Here is a 16,044-nt window from a genome sequence, read left to right as displayed (position 1 = left end):
CTCATCTTTCGAAAATGAAATGCTGTATAGCTCTGCTGCAGGAGACTCACCTTTCTGCAAAGGAAACTTCCTTTCTGAAGAAAAGATCGGTGGGCTCTGTTCATTCCTCCTCAGCTTCATAAAATAAAAAATTGCAGTAGGTATTCTTTTTTTATGGAAGTTTATCAGTTAACATTATCAAGCACAAATGTGATGTTGCTGGGCAATGGTTGCATTTGGACACTAAGGGGTCCATTAGGATGACGGGCGGGGAGCGGAAAAACACCTTTTTCCGCCAGCGAACACGGAACTCACGTCCGCCATATTAGTATAGTAAAACATAGCTCATTTCCCGTCCACCACAGAGCGACACGCACCGCCATCAAAGTGCTTAAGCCACGCACCGGTGGGAGCCAATCGAGACTCACCGCCGTGCAGAATGACGTCCGCACAGCTCCATAAATTAGGATAGCTCAAACAGGCAGACGCACCGCAGCGGAGACACCGCATAACCAGAGCCGCTGGAACGTCAATAGCGGAGCACTATAGCCGAGACCCGGCCATGAACGCCATGGACCCAACCCTCCACATGCATCCGGTCATGTACCTGCTACTGCACTACCATCAAAAGGGCTGCCGCGGACGACGCCGCAGGTATGCAAATACACCAATACAACACACAACACACGGCCGGACACAGGGTCCAGGTCCACCACAGACAGCCTGCTGGGGGTCACAACACATCCACAAGGGCCCCCCTACATTACCCACCTGCCAACAAGTCACCCCTCTGCATCCGGAAGACATATCGACCGCGAACTAGCAGCAACGTCCCGCTCCCGGTCACGTCACCGCCGCGGTCAACACATGCGCACAATGGAGAAGGCAGGGCCACTCCAAGGCATGGGCAGGGCACTGACACCACAGGGACACACCACCCCCAACTACACATCAACACACACCGTCAAGTCACATGCCATGTGCCCATCCTGTACACCCCCATGTACATCAACAAGCATTGTTACAAGCAAGCACAATACACACCATGCACCACACAACAGACAACCAGGTAGTCAGCCGGAGTACCTGACAAGGAACACACTACACTAGTGCCACACACACTCAAGGCTGACAATATTTCCCAGCACATACAAATAACCTGGGTGTAACCACAAACAGAACACACACACAAGGTAGCCTGAACAGATGCCTGCACAAAACCATACACAAACACCACAGGACATCAGGGGATGCACATCAGCCAATGCCAAGCACACAGACACACAACACTGTATGCACAACAGGCATTGTGTGCACCACAAGCACAACAGATACACACAGACATGACTGGCACAACCACAACACACACCACAAAGCAGCACATCACAAAAACAACAGCACACCCAGGAAGTGAAGTTACACCACAGCCAACACAGACACCCAACACAACAACACCAGGATGCACCACTCTGGGATACAACAGCAGACCTAGCAATACCAGAGCACTGGGCAGCACACACAGCTCAAGTGCACAAGGGCAAGCAACACTGATGAATACCACAATAACATCACACATAAAACAATGGAGCCATGTCCAGAGTGGAACAGCACACTTGGACCAAAACCTCCACCACAAGGCACAGTCTCACAAATGAAGAGATGGGGAGGCACATACACATGGAAACAAAGGGGACAGCTGACATCAACATCAACTGATTTGCATGTCAGAAGCAGACATGTGAGGTGTGTCCAATACACAAATCAAGTGAATGCAGACCCACAATGTCTATGCACAAGTGGCACACATAGGGGATGGCATCACACCACACACCATGCCTTACAGGAGGAGAAAAGGCACCATGTGCCTGCAGTGCTAGAGAAAGTCAAACACAATGCCAGTGATGACCAGCAGGGTCACACAACCCACACAAACACACACAACACACATTGATAATCAAACAAACACAACAACGATGTGCAAGTCACACACTTTGCACACACATAAGTGACAAATACAACAAGGAGGAGTCACACAGAACTGCATGAACACACCAACACACTGCACAGTGCACAACAGACAACTCACACAAAAGCATCAAATCATTTACACAGGGCAGGACAATCAACCCCCAGGCACACAACTCCTGGCTGACACATGTGTGTCTATCACAATCCAGGGGCACACGCACATACACAACAACTACAAAATCACACCCTTCACACTGCACACCTCCTCACCACCCAAGAGCACACATCACATGTATGCCAGGGGACCAGGACTACGGGCCAACACAGGATGTCCATACACATACACAGCTGGGCATATATACAGGAATAACACATGTACATCACGACAGTGCGCAGCCAGCATGCTAACCTGTGCACAGCATCACACCCTGTGCTGGCAGTGTACCCAAACTGACATGGCAACCACGTAGCCAACAACAGAAAACCACTCAAAAAATAACAGCATGACAGCTAAAAGAGCCAACACAGGTAAAACAAGTATCAGTGTCAGAATGGACTAAAGCCCCTGTCACCCCTGTCAATAAATGTGATGCGGACAAAGAGCCTTGCAATGTCGAAGTGATACATAGAGCATAGGGCCCAGTCAACCAAATGCACACACAAAAATAACTTTAATCAGCAAGGACACCGACAAAAGACACAACAGGAGTAACTGTATTTATTCACATATTGCACAGATGAGAAAGTATAACAACTCTACACAACATCAAGGTACAAAAAGCAGATGAAAAGCAAGATATCCTGCACAGGCAAAGTACAAGCAGGAAGGCCTGTCTCCATGGCACAGGTGAGACTCCAGCACAGCAGAGCAACAGGGTCAGTGTCCATGGCACAGGGGAGACTCCAACACAGCAGAGCAACAGGGTCAGTGTCCATGGCACAGGTGAGACTCCAACACAGCAGAGCAACAGGGTCAGTGTCCATGGCACAGGGGAGACTCCAACCCAGCAGAGCAACAGGGTCAGTGTCCATGGCACAGGGGAGACTCCAACACAGCAGAGCAACAGGGTCAGTGTCCATGGCACAGGGGAGACTCCAACACAGCAGAGCAACAGGGTCAGTGTCCATGGCACAGGTGAGACTCCAACACAGCAGAGCAACAGGGTCAGTGTCAAAGGCACAAGTGAGTCTCCAACACAGCAGAGCAACACGGTCAGTGCCCATGGCACAGGGGAGACTCCAACACAGCAGAGCAACAGGGTCAGTGTCTATGGCACAGGTGAGAGTACAACACAGCAGAGCAACAGGGTCAGTGTCCATGGCACAGGGGAGACTCCAACACAGCAGAGCAACAGGGTTAGTGTCCATGGCACAGGTGAGACTCCAACACAGCAGAGCACCAGGGTCAGTGTCCATGGCACAGGTGAGACTCCAACACAGCGGAGCAACAGAGTCAGTGTCCATGGCACAGGTGAGACTCCAACACAGCATAGCAACAGGGTCAGTGTCCATGGCACAAGTGAGAGTACAACACAGCAGAGCAACAGGGTCAGTGTCCATGGCACAGGGAGACTCCAACACAGCAGAGCAACAGGGTCAGTGATCATGGCACAGGGGAGACTCCAACACAGCAGAGCAACAGGGTCAGTGTCCATGGCAGGAGGCCCAGCAAGTACATGAGAGGCTGCACAGCCAAGGCCAGAACAGCAGTGAGCGACAAGGCCAGTGGGCATGGACACGTGCAGAGTCAGGGCATGAGACGCTGCACAGTGAGTGTGTATGACTGTACCCTTTCATGGCCAGCAACACAACCAGGTGGCAAACGATGGTCAGGACTAGCACACATTTATGAGAGACAGGTGTATGAGGGGGACACTCACATCTGGCTGTCATGTTGACTTGGAGCTGGCTGTGTGTCGGGCTCAGCAGGAAAACCTGACTGGGGAGGCAGAGAAACAGGTGTTGTAGGGCAATCAGTCATCTGGCAAGCTGGAGGGCTGTTTGGACCAGGTGGTATAGTGGCACGTGGAGGTGGAGGTGGAGTCATGCCGACCTGGGACACAGTGTCGGTGGGAGAGGTTGGAGGGGTGCCCTTCCACTTTTTGGGAATACGAAATGTCTTCCCTGTCTTGGGGTTAATGGGAACAGATGACGACACAACAGGTACATACACCGACTGGCCCGCATCTGGTTCAGACACTGGCACTCCCTCTGGTGATGTGCTGAATCCTGCAGGACACATTGTCTGGCTACCCCTCTGGACCACCTTACCCTGCTTGCCAGGTGTCCCACTTACAGTGTTCTTCTTTGCTTGTCTGCTAGGTGTCCCACTTACAGTGTCCTCCTTTGCTTGTCTGCTAGGTGTCCCACTTACAGTGCCCTCATTTGCTTGTATGCTAGGTGTCCCACTTACAGTGCCCTCCTTTGCCTCTTTGCCTGGGGTGGCACCTACAGTGCCCTCCTCCACCTGCTTCACTTTGCTTGTAATTGGAGTTGATGTGGGGGGGGGGTAATTGGGCCTGTGCCCTTCCTAGGTGTACCCTTGCTATGCAACACCTCCTCAGTAGAAACAGACACTGCACGCCTAGCTCTACGTGAAGTGTTAGGGACAGGAGAATCCCTTGCTGGAGATGCTTCAGAGGTTTGTAAAGCTTATGTCTGCCTCATTGCTTTTTCGGCCTTGCTCTTCCCTGACGGGCTCTTGTCTATGCATTCTGGGCTGGCTCTGCTCTTCTGGGGGGATGGTATCTGTGGGCGGGACCGCTTGGCTTGCGTCTGCTTTGTGCTCCTTTTGCTGTATTGTCTCTGTGATACTGACCGGGAGTGGACAAAGGCACCTGAACTGGAATGTGAGGATGTGCCTGTTGAAGGGCAGACGTCACTGCGGCTGACAAACCCTGGACTGTACGGTGGAGCCCACCCACGTTAGAGTTTATGCCCTCCATGTAGGCAACCACCTGCCCCAATATTTTTTCATGGTGGCTGAGGGCATTGAGCAGGGCGGTCTGGCCCACACAAAGGTGGCGCAGGAGCTCTACATACTCAGCATTGATGGCAGCAGGGGGGACAGGTGCAGGCTCAGTGGTGCCAGGTGTGAATGTAACACGTCCCCTCTTACCGACACAGGCAGCACCAGAGGAAGTGGATGGGAGGCACTGCCCGTTGAGTGGCAGATAATATAGCAGACTCCCCATCCCCTGTGCCTGACAACATGGATGCATCACCACTCGCATCAGATGATGAAGTACTCTGTGTCTCTGCCACGGATTCCTCTTGCATACTCCTGTCCCCTTCAGATGCGCTGGTAAGCTCTGTGTCACTGGCCTCCGGTGCAGCTGTAGTGCTACTCTCCCCTCCATGGTTCCAGCTCCAGTTCCTCCATGCACACTGGCGAATCTGCCTGTGAGACAGATCAGGGTTGTATAAATTACATCATCAGGACCAAGCTAATTAAACTAAGCATACAGGGGATGCACAAATCAACATCCACCACCACACCCTGCACAAACATTGCAGTAACACACTACATACACTACAACAGTGCCTGCAACACTGACTACCTGCCATGAATGAGCCATGTTCAGACCACACAGCAGAACACCTTGCCGGGGGATGAAGTTTACCACACACAACTTCACATGTCCACAACTTTCATGCACCAAAACTCAGTGACATTGACATGCCTCCAAGGAACCGGATGGGAGAACACACACACCTATTAGGACATGACAGTCCACAATGCCAAGTAGGCCCTACTAAGCAACATGTGCTACTCAGGGGCACCTTGTAATCATACGTGTAAGCCTCAACAATCATGGTGCATGACAAGTAGGAATACATGAACTCTCACTCAGATAGTGGACCCTTCTGTTCACCCCCTAATACATTTCCCACACCATGACAATGCAGAATGACCATGTGTATCCCAACACACCCGGCTATGATAAAGCACAGCATGAATGATCAACCTTTACATGAGCTGTAAGGCACAATGCCTGACACTAGCACATATCCCTGCAGCCACTCACATGACACATCACTGCACCACACCGCAAACATTAAATGGCACACCGTTGCAACTGGCTCTGTACACATGCATTGGCTCCCAGGCAAAGTCACCCTCACCAAATACTCACCCCTGCCTTGCTGCCTATGCTTCTTCAAACATGCATACAACTCCGGATTAGTTTTCCAATATGCGGTACATCAGTGGTGTTAAGTTTCACAGTGCCAGACGCCCAGTGCGTGGTAGCAGACCCAAGGTCATCCCGGCCACGTTTTTGCCAGACGGCTGATGTCGTCCCACCTCTTGTGGCAGTGGGTGCGTCATCTGTTGGATACCCCCAGGGCCAGTACCTTGGCAGCAATGGCCCTCCACACGGCCTTACGCGGGTGTACCTTGAGCTGCAGGTATGGGTGAAAAGTAGGGTAAGTTACCAGTTGCACAGTGTCATGTTCCCACATCTATTGCTACAGTAGCATTATGCAGAGTCTCGACCTATTGGAATACCACAAATACCCAAACTGGGAGACATCGCACAAGGGCACTCTGCATGGGCCAAATAGTCATCATAGCAAGCAAACATGAGGGCGTACAGGCTAAATGCCAGACAAACACACATGCAGGATGACTGCAATAAAAGCCCTCTGTGTGTCGCACACATCACCAGTCCCATGCATGTATGAACCCCCCCACTGCCCAACAGCACACTCAATGATAACTTACCACTACTTTGGGGCCACCATACAGCCTTGGGTACTGTGCCAGCACCTCGTCCACTAGCACCTCCAGCTCCTCGCTTGTGAATGGGCTGGCACGGATCTTCTCCGTTCTTGCCATTCCTGTGGACATGTGACACCTGTGGTTGAGTGTTGATGGGTCCCAGACGGCAGGCACTTCAGGCAGCAGCAGGAGAAGGTCCCAGGCAGCGCAGGAGAAGGTCCCAGGCAGCAGCAGGAGAGGGTCCCAGGCAGCAGCAGGATAGGGTGCCAGGCAGCAGGTACTTCAGGCAGCAGCAGGAGAGGGTCCCAGGCAGGAGGCACTTCAGGCAGCAGCAGGAGAGGGTCCAAGGCAGCAGGGACTTCAGGCAGCAGCAAGAGAGGGTCCCAGGCAGCAGCAGGAGAGGGTCCCAGGCAGCAGGCTCTGTGAGCAGTGGAAATGTTGGGCTCACTCCCACAGATTTATTGCCCCATGGGCTCGTTTGTGAGGTGCAAAGGTGCAATTATTGGTTGTCCAGGTCTGCCCCATTCAAACCCATCCAATGACCGGCTCCGTAGTGGCTGAGCACGCCTTCCACGATTTTCAAACCTGCATCATGCCACCGCAAACGCGCTCCCATTGGCTGTAGGCTATGCCCCATGGCGGTGATGCACCGCAGGGGCCCGGGGTGCGCTACCGCGATGGTGCATCTTTCAAACCCATCCAATGACCGGCTCCGCGGTGGTGGAGCACGCCTACGGCAATTTTCAAAACCACATCATGCCACCGCAATCATCGCTCCCATTGGCTGTAGGCTATGCCCCATGGCAGTGATGCACCGCAGGGGCTCGGGGTGCGCTACCGCGATGGTGCATCTTTCAAACCCATCCAATGACCGGCTCCGTGGTGGCGGAGCACCTCTACCGCGATTTTCAAACCTGCATCATGCCACCGCAATCGTCACTCCCATTGACTGTAGGCTATGCCCCATGTTGGTGATTCACCGCCGCTGACAGGCGGTAGCAACCGCCATATGTGTGGCACAGCATGCCCACCAACAGCAACCCATGCCAATAGCTACCCCACTTGTGGACGGGGTGGTACTGGCTTCACACCGCCGTGGACAGGCGGTAGTTTCCGCAAATTTGGTCACATGCAATGGGAACTTGAACCGTGAACTCTGCATCAGTACACAGCAGCAACAGGTTTAATGGCACATCATTGTACACACAATTGCATCTCTTGGTATCAGGCACAGTTGGTTGCATGCTATGTGTGATGCACATTGCTCTGTGTGCCTGCATTGTCACTGATGCATTTGATGGTTGATGATGGCTGACAGTGTTAAGCTGGTCTTATGTGTAACCAAGCACTGTATGTGGGTCTGTGCTGACCTCGGCAATGCTTGTCTCACTGTATGGTGTTGTTCCATATTTGTGCTACCATATCAGCCCATGCACACAAATTTAACATCTACTGTGATCATTGTGCTCTTGATGTGCACCAGCTTCACATGATGCATTGAGGTTTGACAGGTAAAGCAGATGTGTGTGAGGCATTCATGGTCATCTCACACACTTTTGTGGATGTTACTGGATGAGTTATCCACATGTGGAATGTCCAGTTCAGGAACTGTGCTTTTTACATTGATATTCTGTTATGTCTGTGGGACATGTTTTAGGTAAATGGATTGGGGTGTCCCCAATTTATAGACATGTAACCTTGTGTGTCACGCATCTCACATGGAATTTATAATGTTTTGCATAACATGATGAACGGTATGTGCTGGGTCAACTTCTTAATGGTTGTCATTGACATGTGTCCATGTACATCACACCTAGGAGGAGGCCAAATCTCATACGCCACCTGACAGTGCTGGGAAACATGGAGGATATTGCGATAATACGAAAATTCTGCCTCCAGAGGGCGAGCCTCAAGACCCTTTGTGACCAGTTGGAGCCCCACCTGCAGCCTCGTCGCCACTACCCAACTGCCTTCACACCCACATACAAGGTGATGGCAGCCCTCCACTTTTTTGCTACTGGTTCCTTCCAGGAGACCGTGGCCGCCGCTACAGGGATGTCGCAGCCCATGTTCAGCTTGGTGCTGAGGGATGTTCTTGCAGCCATGATGTTATATAAAAATCAATACATACATTTCCCCAGGGGAGCTGAATTGCCAGGAGTGAAGGGTGACTTCTATGTCCTTGGGGACATACCACATGTAGTAGGTGCCATTGATTGTACCCATGTAGTTCTGGTGGCGCCACAGGCCACTAAGCATATTTTTAGGAATCGGATTCATCATTCTATAAATGTGCAGGTGGTGACATGACGATTTAGCAGGTGTGTGCAAAATTCCCCGGCTCTGCCCATGATTCCTACATCACGAGGAACAGCATGGTGCCCCGCATAATGGCTAACCTGCATCCCGATCGTGCTTGCATTGTGTGTAGGTATGACCTGTGATATGGCGTGAGGTGTGTTTGTGACCTGATGCACTCCGCCTGTGCGACATTGCAATGTGTGTCTTTATTTCCTAGGTGACTCAGCATATCCCAGTCAACCCTGGCTGCTGAGTCCAGTGCGAAATCCTAGTACCCCGGCTGACGTCAGGTACATTGAGGCACATGGCAGGACCCGACGTGTCATTTAGCGAACTTTGGGCTACTCAAGTCAATATTCCACTGCCTTGACCGGACTGGAGGAGCACTGGCATACTCGCCTGGGAAGGTCTGCAAGATCGTTGTGGCATGCTGTATGCTGCACAATTTGGCCATCACAAGAGGATTCCCCTGCTCCTGGATGATGGAGAGGAACCAAGGCCCGCACCTGCCCAAAGACCTGAGTCCAGTGATGAGGACAGTGGAGAGGAGGAAGGAGTTGACATTCATCAACAGCTCATCAACCGCTACTTCACTTGAAGGTGTGTACTGATGTTCAACTTGTACATTATCTGTTGTGGTGGATGTTGTTGTGCAGGGCTAACTGCGGATGGTGGAGACAGACACAAGTTCAGTCACCTGTGTGTGGTAAATGTGACATTGACCTTCCATATGGGGACGTATGCTGGACTCTATTTGTTCACACCTGCAGCCCATTGTCTTGTATGCCAGTAGTCTCTTGTGTATGTTTTGTGTAGTGTTCTGTCTGTGATGCCACAAAGACACCAGTGACTGTTGTTCTATTGTGTCTCCCTAGGTGCTTCAGAATGATCCTGCCCTACATACTGTACATCTTTTGGCCACATCATGGACATTGTCAACACTGTAAATATTGCACTAAAAACAATACTGCACAAAATCTGGTGCGTCATGTATTTTATTTGGAAAGTGGACATGTGATTTGTGTGGGAATATTTACATGAAGGTGGGGAATGATCAGTGAGTTGACAGTCATGGTAGATGAGATGCAAGAGTAGACACCACATGGATGTGGTGACCCAGTCCAACAGACAAGTGCCATTGCCAAGGAAATGTGGGGAAAGAGAGTCCAAACAGTCAATGCAGTGGGGAAGCGGGTTGCCATCAGGGCTAGCTTCATGACTGGCGTGTGGCAGGTGCTTTGCCTCCGGAGACTCCCAGGCTCTTCTTTGGACTCCCCCTTGATCTTTTTGGCAGTGGGGGGGCCTGCTGAGTGGCCAGCGGCATGAGAGGACTCGCCCCTCTCTGTTGGCGCAGGGGAGGATGGTGCACTGTTATCCTGCGGCACAACAGGAGGGGGCAGAGGTGTTGGTTGGGACACAGGCCTGTCCCTCTGCAACGCCACTTGCTGGGCCATGAGGTCCACCATTTGACCTATACGTCTGTCGATGGACCTCATCAGCAGGATGAGCTCACTTAAAAGTTCATCCAACTGGCCACTTTGTCCCTGGACCTGTTCATATGCACCGATGACTCGGGTGAAGTGGTCTAGGGATGGTGTGCCAACCACCTGATGTCTGGGGGGGACCCTGGCCCTCCCACCTGCCATGCTGCCAAGGACCTGTTGCCTCGCCACAGTGGGTCCTTGCATACTCTTCCTGCCCTAAACCGTTGGTGGTGTGTCCTGGTCGTCCCCTTGGACAGGGAGTGTGGTGGTGGTGGTGGTGGTGGTGGAGGTGGTGTCCGAGGTGGCAGCGGTGGAGGCACAGGCCGTGACTGCAGGGTCTGCTGTTCAGTTGTTGGTGGAGCAGACATGGTGGTGGGGATGATGAGATCCTGGGCCCGGTTGGGCCTTGGCACGCCAGATGTGCCGGCCTGGAGCTCATCCTCCAAACTGTCCTGTGAGTCTACATCCGAGAGTTCATGTACCGGGGGTGGAGATTGGCTCTGCTGGTTGATGTTTTCTGCAGCAGCAAGATCTTCATCACCAGTGGATTAGATGGAAAATGGTCAGTGTTGGGTGATGTGCAGGGATTCTGTTAGCTGCATGTCATCTTCTGTCTGTACACTACACAATTGAGACAACTTTTGTATTCTTGTTACAGGCAATACTGGCTGTTATTACATGGTGCATGCCAACATCATGAACTCATACATGTCCTGTGTCAATGCATTGCATGCAAGTGGTGCCCTGTGTAGTGTTGCAGGTCTCCCAGACAGAAACAGCTAGAGCTGTGAGGATGGCTACCTACCTGTTAGGTGAGGGAGGACAGTGCAATGGCTGACTCATGCTCCAGGGTGGGTGAGGCCTCCATGCTGCTGGGGTGTGGGACAGGGGGCATGCTGGGAGTAGTGATACAGGCCTCCCACCCCCACACAGTCCTCCAATACGAGATGGCTACCTACGTGTTAGGTGAGGGTGGACAGTGCAATGGCTGACACATGCTCCAGGGTGGGTGAGGCCTCCATGCTGCTGGGGTGTGGGACAGGGGGCATGCTGGGAGTAGTGATACTTTCCTCCCACCCCCACACAGTCCTCCAATACAAGATGGCTATCTCCCTGTTAGGTGAGGGTGGACAGTGCAATGTCTGACACATGCTCCAGGGTGGGTGAGGCCTCCATGCTGCTGGAGTGGGGGACAGGGGGCATGCTGGGAGTGGTAGTGATACTTTCCTCCCACCCCCACACAGTCCTCCATTACAAGATGGCTACCTACCTGTTAGGTTAGGGTGGACAGTGCAATGGCTGGCACATGCTCCAGGGTGGGTGAGGCCTCCATGCTGCTTGTGGTGTGGGACAGGTGGCATGCTGGGAGTAGTGATACAGGCCTCCCACCCCCACACAGTCCTCCAATACAAGATGGATACCTACCTGTTAGGTGAGGGTGGACAGTGCAAGGGCTGACACATGCCCCTGGGTGGGGGAGGCCTCCATGCTGCTGGGGTGTGGGATAGGGGGCATGCTGCGAGTAGTGATGCAGGCCTCCCACCCCCACACAGTCCTCCAATACAAGATGGCTACCTACCTGTTAGGTGAGGGTGGACAGTGCAATGGCTGACTCATTCCCCTGGGTGGGGGAGGCCTCCATGCTGCTGGAGTGTGAATAAGGGGCATGCTGGGAGTGGTAGTGCAGCCCCCCTAAACAGGCATTGCAGTGAAGATGGCTGGCTACCTGTTAGGTGAGGGTGAACAGTGCAATGGTGTTTGGGTTGTGAAAGGAAGTACTTATCAGTGTGTTGTTTGGCATTTGTTTGTACTGTAGAATACACCCATATATCTATTGTAAGGCCGAGTTTGTACACATCACGGAAAACATATGTTATGTGGATGAAATTAATGTACCACAAGTACATAGGATAGTGTGAGTAACTCAGATCTAAGAGACCTTGTGCTTCTGCTAAATCACAATTACAAGCACAAATAAAAAAATAAATATACAAAACTGCACAAGGAACACAGACAAAAAATGGTATCTAATATTCACTTATGTCCACAGTATAATCCATGCTTTAACGTGGTGCATACAATAAAAAACACACCATCAGTCACACAAAAAAAGTGTCCGCCCTGAATATCGAATCAACACTATTGATGAGACTGAATATTGAGGACAGAATATTGGAAATAAGATAGCAACAGGTAATTAGGTGCAGATTTTCCATGCAGATGTACCTAGGTGGTACATATTTCTTCAAGGTACACAGATGTGGAGTTAGGAATAGTAAATCTGTACTTCTCTATATGCACTTACCTTTCAAAAAGTTGTCCACTGATATTCTCTCCTCAATATTATCATGCCACAATATTGTTGGAGTCAGAAAAACAGAACGCTTGCAATATGGTACATGATGGTCCAGATTTCTCTGTGAGAAGGTGTGACGTATTATTTTAGTACAACTGACTGAATAGGCAAGCAGTACCTTGATTGGTCCTGGTGTGCTCCTCAAATTCATTATTAACTCTGGAGTATTACAAGAGTAAGTCATAGTGAAATCTTTGAGAGTTTGGTCCCATCTAACGAACCTGCACTCACAGCCGTTATCAGCATAGAGAACGATTCACTTTGGCGGCCACCCAGGGTCTTCTTATCTAGCAGTTTCATTCATCGGTCAGCCATGTCTGACAAAAGGATCATTTGGTAAACAAATGTATTCATGCGCAGCCACACAAGAGTCCCATGCATTAACAGAAAGAAAGGACAACGTGTGTGTTACATCCTGCACTGTATATCTGTATTTATATCACTTCCCCTTTAATGGCATGAGCCTTTCCCCATGGTGTTCTGGTTCTCAGAACTTTCCTAGTGATGCATTCTGCATCTTAATGTCAGTTGTACTTGGACTTGAAGCTGTCTACATGATGCTGTGCTGCTGAATAAAGCTTCTTGGAATTTAACCTGTTTCTTGAATTACTACAAATTTTGGCGACAAGGACTCCAGCCATCTACAGCACAGGAGCGGAGTGAACCCTATTTTATTTCTTCTGGAATTATTTTAAGACTTTTCATTCTGTTTTTGTCTTTCTTCCTTCGAAGAAAATTGGAATTTTGCATCTGTGCCATTTTGGATTTATTTCCTGTTGTTTCTCATTGCCTGAGAAGATTTTCCCGTGTTTTCCCTGCATTTTACTTCGTTTTTGGACTTGTGCATCATTCAAGTCCTTCTACTGGCTTAGCGCGTTACTTAGGAATCCTGGCTTGCTGCCTGGATACCATTACGCTGAGCTGTAACATTCGCTCTCTGTAGCGAGGCTTCCAACCTGTTGCCTAGATACTTGAACGCTGACCTCAACAAACGAAGCCTTAACACGTCAGCGCTTCCTTTCGGAATCAATCCTCAAGACGTCAACGTTGCCCAGCAACCTAGCTGTGTTTGGTACGCGTCATCTGTTGGCAATGCGTCTCCATTGAACGCGTCATTCCCTGGCAACGCGTTTTCCTCCAATACACGCAGCGTGAGTAGCATCTCACGTAACGCTGCGTGCAACGTGCCGCCATTTTGTTTGTTTTGAACTTCATCGCCTAGCAACGATCGCGGTATTTCTTCTTGCCGATCAAAAACGAATGAACTATATTTTGCTGATGATCACTGCTGGATATTCTGACTTGCCGATTGCCGATTAAGAACGAAGAGACACAATTCTGACTGGCAATTACTGCTGTGTGGTATTTACAGCGTCTCCTTCAGCACCCAACTAATAATTTATTTCGTTTATTTATTTTTTTTGTTGTTATCATTTGCAAGATTTCAACATCTATTACTCTGTGTTTTCTTATATTTTCTTTCACCTCACAGTGTATTCTCACGATTTATTCATGATACCATTCTACACATAATAATTTAGTGCATTTCATAATTTTAATTGTTATTATTGCATACTTTTACTGTCATTGAGTTAACTAATATGCAATTTGATCCTCCTGCAAAGTTTTTACAAGTTAAGGTTGATCCTCCCTTGCCTTGGGCAAGATGGAAAGAAGAGTTCTTCAATTATATGAAGGCTATTGATGGAGAGCGAATGGGGGCAGAGAGGAAGAAAAGTATTTTATTACATTGTTTAGGCTCAGAGGGGCAGGAAATTTTTAGAACTTTGCCTATTATTGTGCTACCTTCTGGAAGTGGTGATAATCTTAATGTTTACTCTGAAGCACTTGCCAGATTGGAAAAAAGATTCAAACCTACTGCAAACATTGCCCTTAATCGTTTCAAATTTTATACCAGGGCACAGAAACAGGATGAATCGTTTGATGATTTTCTCACTGCTTTGAGAGCGTTAACTTTACGCTGTAATTTTGGCACAATGGCAGATGAAATGATTCGTGACCAAATTATTGTTCACGTCAAAAACAAAAAAGTCCAAGATAAATTGTGGTGTTTAGGTGATCCTACCCTTGAGGAAACTACTGCTATTGCTAAGTCTACAGAAATGTCTGAAAAATGGATGAATATTGTAGAGAAACAAAGTACTAATCCTAGTAAAAGTAGTGTTGAGGAAGAAGTATGCCTTGTTAAGCCCAAAAATGAAGGAAAGAATTTCAGTACTACACAATTGAGCACAAAGAATGTGTCAATTAGTAATTTCAGGAAACCTGATTTTAACAACAGTTCAGTTTCTTGTTTCAGATGTGGAAACAGATCTCACATTGCTTCCTTCCAAGGTTGTCCTGCTCTTAATAGAACCTGTAATATATGTGGCAAAATGGGATATGATGTGAATACTCATGATGTGCCTCCTTCTCATTTTGTGATTCCTTCTGACACTATTGCCTCTAGGATCAAGGAGGATTCCCGTATTCGTAAGAAACCCATGTCTTTACGGGACTTTGTATAATATATTTCTTCTGTTAGCTTTTTGACTTTTGTACATATGTTTTATTCCTTGTTTTCCTTTAGGGGGGAGATGTGTTACATCCTGCACTGTATATCTGTATTTATATCACTTCCCCTTTAATGGCATGAGCCTTTCCCCATGGTGTTCTGGTTCTCAGAACTTTCCTAGTGATGCATTCTGCATCTTAATGTCAGTTGTACTTGGACTTGAAGCTGTCTACATGATGCTGTGCTGCTGAATAAAGCTTCTTGGAATTTAACCTGTTTCTTGGATTACTACAGTGTGCTCTTGGAAACAGGTAATCTTCACTTCACTGCACAAAACATTTGGCCAACCCACAAAAAGGATTATCTCGCATGAACAAAACCACTGTTTTCACACACCTGAAATCAAAATTGTGACAGAGGCATATAGACATTTTATGTAATGGCGCATAAATGTGAATAAAAAATGCAAAGCACATTGTACTAACACATTCCTTTTCTAGTATCAAGCTGTGAAATAGAACAGTGAATAAACTCAACATTATAGGAAATGGATAGGCATTACCCTTCAACTAAATATTAATTTCTTCTAGATCACTAATCATAGAGAAAATTTAATATGTATTTGTGTCTAGAACTTTAAGGAAACATCAACATCCATTCAATTGATTAAACATACCCTACAGTTTAATAATTAAAATGTGTCGTACTGCGTAAAATA

This window comes from Lissotriton vulgaris, chromosome 6 (genome assembly GCF_964263255.1).
Source record: "Lissotriton vulgaris chromosome 6, aLisVul1.2, whole genome shotgun sequence".
Classification (NCBI taxonomy): Eukaryota; Metazoa; Chordata; class Amphibia; order Caudata; family Salamandridae; genus Lissotriton; species Lissotriton vulgaris.
Note: the sequence above shows the minus strand (reverse complement) of the source record.